The sequence below is a fragment of the Cryptomeria japonica genome, chromosome 6, assembly GCF_030272615.1.
Source record: "Cryptomeria japonica chromosome 6, Sugi_1.0, whole genome shotgun sequence".
NCBI lineage: Eukaryota > Viridiplantae > Streptophyta > Pinopsida > Cupressales > Cupressaceae > Cryptomeria > Cryptomeria japonica.
Genome location: NC_081410.1, coordinates 306,501,348 through 306,506,284, shown reverse-complemented (window position 1 = coordinate 306,506,284; position 4,937 = coordinate 306,501,348).

Here is a 4,937-nt window from a genome sequence, read left to right as displayed (position 1 = left end):
TTAAAAAATTTAGATGGCAGCACTTCTTCACATTTTAGCATTAATGTCACTTGGAAAATGAGGTGGCATTCGTGCTGCCAGACACCTATCATAAATGCTCTCTTTTCGTACACAAATCTAGGTATGTGATGCATTTAAGGAAGGAAGACTCAAAAGTGCATGCAAGATTTTCATATTGCATTTCAAGCGCCAAAGCCCTCCAGAAGTGTCAGGAAGTTTGTTTGCAAAGAAATGCAGATGGAAGCAGGGACCTCTAATCCTTCCCAGGGTAAGATGTGGGTGGATGTGTATGGAGAAGTTTCATATGTGTCTCACACTATGCCTCTGAAGTCGGAGTACCCCAAGACTAATCCCAAGTCAAAGACGCACACCTGCAACCCCATGGTAGTAATTGACCCATTTCAAGATGTCGTGGAGTTGGACCTGCATAAATAGCCAAAGGGTCACAGGGAGGCCACGTGTGCAAGGATGTCAAACCATAGGAATGAGCTGCAGTCTATGACATTCAAATTCTAGAATAGCAACATTCCCCAATTCTTGGTCCCCATGGTTCCACATTGTCTAGAATTTGTTGCAGCGTGCACGAACAGATTCGTGCCAGAACCTCCCTCAATAAAGGGCTCTTATTTGTGGGTTATCCTAACCCCAGACGCTATTCAGGACATGTTGTATTTCCCCAAGATTAACATTACAAAGGTTTTTGACAAAGACGCTATGTAAGATTATTGGTTCTCTAGGCGAGACATCGTCCCCTTTTGTCAAACCGTGCTAAATTGGAGCTCGTTGGTTGAGCCTCCCAAGCTTCCAGTGCCCTATAGTGACCTAAAGCAAGATGACCTTAAGTACATCTCCTTTACCATTACGTTCCTGTGCGGTCATGATAGTGATCGGGAGATCTCAACTCCCATGATGGGGTTTGTTTTCAAATGCCGGAAGTAGAAAAAGCCATTTCACTTTGACTTATTTGTATTGATAGCCAAAGAAATGATAAGGGAGTTGGCCGAGTTTGAGCAATCGAGATGGTTCGAGTTTGCCTCGTTCTCAATTCATTTGTTTGTATACTAGAATTGCCCTTTCTTTAGTCAATACAAGCGATTGGCTACCCATGATGAGCAAGGGAGCAGGATACCTGTGTCTTCCTGGACGCCCGTCTTGTCAACCACTTATGATGCATATCAGTTTTTAGACTATTTTCTAGCTCCCATCTTTCAATATTTTTGTATTATTCTTCAGGATCTGCTTGCCCGATTTTCCTGGATTCAAGTAAATTGGACGAGTAATGAGTGCTCCCGTTGTGACTGGTTCTTGGGTAGAGATTTTTCTTTTATTCGGGAACATGGCTTTTTCGAAGAACCATTCCGCCTACCTACATATGTTACTGAAAGAACCTTGGCCCTTGAAATATTCAAGCAGTTAGTGGAAGTTGAGAAGGTTATAGGGTCAGGGAAGCATGACACATCAATAATAGAGGACCACAAGGTTATTGGCCTTATCATTCTTGAGCGGAAGAGTATTGCAGAGAAGGTCTTGACCTCCAAGTTGGTGCAACTCGGCTTGGTAGTAATTGACGATGTATGGAGTTGTGACCCAGATGGGTGCTTGTCCAGCAAATATAGAAGAAATGCTATTAAGCATGTGCCACAAAGCTTGTGGGAAGGTCGCACCAATCTTATAGTAAATAACCCAAGCCTCTATATTGATCCTGGTGATTTTCATGTAGTTGAGCACCTCCATGGTTGAGTTTTTTATACTCCCACGCAAAGGCATAACCCAACTAAACCTATTCCTCAGAATATTTTGCGGGCCATGAAGGACGATTTTTGGCCTAGAAAGAAGAGAGAGGATTTTTGGATCTACCATCAAGAAACTCAACAACCCAGGGCTAATGTGGGCAACGCTCCCTTGGACAAGTATTTCGATGATGAATGGGAAAACCACAATGATGTTGAGGAAGAGGCGAGTGATGAATCCGCACATGACGAGTCATCTCCCCAGGAGGCTCAACAACAAGAAGTGGAGATTGTAAGTGTAGAAGAGCAGGGTGTTGAATCTGACATTTTGGTTCCTTTCGCCAGCTCAACTTGGAAACCACACTCCCAATATTCAAAAAGACCAGCTGATAAGCAGATCTCTAACCCTCCATCTAAAAAGAAATAATACATAGGTTCCGCAGAGAGGGATTCATCTTATCGAGTTCATGTGTTTCCTCTAGCCTCCCAACAAATGGTGACTTCTATGGTTCAGGTATGCACTACTCCTTCCCTCCCCTCTCCTCGGTCTTTAGTTTCTTGAGTGCCCCATGTTACACCCATGGTTGCTCAGGTCTATATTGCTCATACATTAGCACTCATCGGATCTCCGGTTGAGCCTTAGGTTGCGTCGTTGTAGGTCGCTTCCTCGTTCCCTGCCCCTAATGTCAGTTTCCCTACAATGTTCTTCCACAAACTTCTACTACAACCTTTGTTGTGCGTGCGCTAGGTTTTGGAGAGTCCACTCCTCCCCCCAATATCAGCTCAGCCTCCACTGATCCAACTTTTTTAGGAGCCTCTCCCTTTGTATCGCTGTTCTCCCTGACCACGCTTGCCCAACCCATTCAGACAATGTTTGGTGGCTCCATTTCCTCTTTCCCCTATGTTGTTCCTCCTGGTTTAGCTGTTGCGGGTCAAGCTATTTCAGCCCCAGATACTTATTATCAGCAAGTCTCCTACTCTAAGACTGCATGTCTTAACCAGGATCACAAGAGGAAGGAGAAGGATGGACTGAAGCCAGCCCGACCACATGTGCAGACACATTTCAGCAAGGAGAATCAAAGTCTCTTATTTGCAATCGTGTTCCCAAAAGTCAACAAGCCAGAGGCCCAAATGAAGCCAGATGACTACTCCCTACATGTTGTCGAGGCTAATGTCATGACTGCTACTACAATGGATAAGGTGGAAATGATGGAAGAAACTTTGAAGGCCGTGTCTTCGGATTTCATCAAGAAAAGTCATCATCTTGACAAGATGCAAGAAGAGCTCAGTCGCCTTAGAGGATCCTTGGAACATTCAAGGAAGGAGGACAAAGCTAAAAGTGTTGAAATAAACCATTTGCAAGGCTTGTTAGCTCAAACAAATTTTGAAAAAGAGAAGTTGCTAGCCACCTTAAATAATGTGAGTTCTCACCTAAAGGGTGGTGCAAAGGCACCTAAGCACACAAGCATACCAGGAGGTCAAAAGTCGTAATATGAGCAATTTTATTGTATATGGGTCATTCATAATGTATTAAGGTTATTTGAGTCCATTGAATCATAACATGTAAGGCTAAATGAGCCATTTTTTCCAAAGATATCATATTTGGTCCATCTTGAAGTGTTAAAAGTGTCCATGTAAGGGTTAGAGTCATTTATGTCAAAAATGCAAAAAATGTAAAAATTGCAAAGTTGCAACATTGCCAAAAAGTGCAACAAAAGTATAAGAATGAAATCTATTGGTCATGAGGTGGTTAGAGTAGTTAGGAAGTGGTTGGAAATGGTTTATAAAACCATGTTTGGTTGAAATCAAGAGGGTAGATCGGTTTGGAGGGGATTTGGCAAAGATTATCCATCAAACCCTCAAACTGTCATGAGGTTTTAAGGAAGCTGTGACTGTCATAGATCCATGGAGGATCAAATTTGGTGTAATTTTTATTTTTAGATGTTATCAAATGATATATTAATGAAATATATTTTAGATGAATCCTTTCTTATGCATTGTTGTGGAGTATTTGACAAGATATGTTTGTTTTTACAATAATTGTCAAAACCCTGCCAATGGTTACCCAATTTTGGGAAAATGCTCACAAATTTTTATTTAGCCGTTGGATTCGGCTTAAATTTGGAGAAATCTTGTGTAACTCAGTAATATGAAGTTGGACTGAAGCGATTTTATTTAGGAATAATATTGAAAAAGTTAGTGATGACAGTTTGTTACAGTTCATGGTGAAAGGCAGACTGGTGAAGGCAGTAGCAGTCCAGTTGCAACATTTGGTGTGGTCACATGAGGAAAAATAATTAAGAAAGGCTATATGTGTTGGAAAGGTCTCTGATTCCTCTTTCCAGTTCTTTTTGTCTGATTTAATTTGGTTAAGAATTGAATAATTTGTGATTATGTTGGTGAAAATGGTTTTTAAAGGATGAAACCCTGAATTAGGGCATTCCATGGCAATAAAGAATTTGTTCTCTAATGTTTTGGTGAATGTAATGATCTAAAATATTTAATTAAGGTCTGTAGGGATGTAATATAACCTTTGAAATTTGTTTGGAGTTGAGAAGAGTGGTTGATCTTTTTATATGCCTCTTGATTCAAGTTTAAGGTCTTGTATTAGTTTTGGGTCAGTAATACCCTTGAATGAAGGTTTTATGGTTTGTGACAGATGCTCTGCATCAATTTGGTATCAAAGGTAGAAGAGCCTGAGAGTGTGAGGAGTGACAACTAACACTAGGACCCAACCATTAAGGATTTGTTATTTGGTTTTTGCTAATGATTTTTTGGTTGCAAGGTACTCGTCCATCTAGCTGCAAGAAGGTAGACAAGGAAGGTCTGTCAAGGGCCAAAGGGATGGTCCAGGGCCATGGGATGGTCCATTGATTGCCAAAATACTAGGGAGAGAGGAAAAGAGGAGAACTCCCAGGTGAGGCACAAAGGTTTTTGGTGAGGTGATACAACATGGAGATGTGGACTTATGGTTGGTAAAATCACTTGGATGGTAGCCACTACAAACTCCATTGGTAGGAGTCACAAAGAGATTGTTTGAGAAGGAAGCAGTAGCATAAAGATGCATAAAGAGATAATGATGAAGACAAAGGTGAAAATTTTACTCAAAATTTTTCTTGCAGGTCTTTGCACCCATGTTTCCAAGGTTGGGAGTATGGTGCAGAGGCACCTAAGCACACAAGCATATCAGGAGGTCAAAGGTCATAA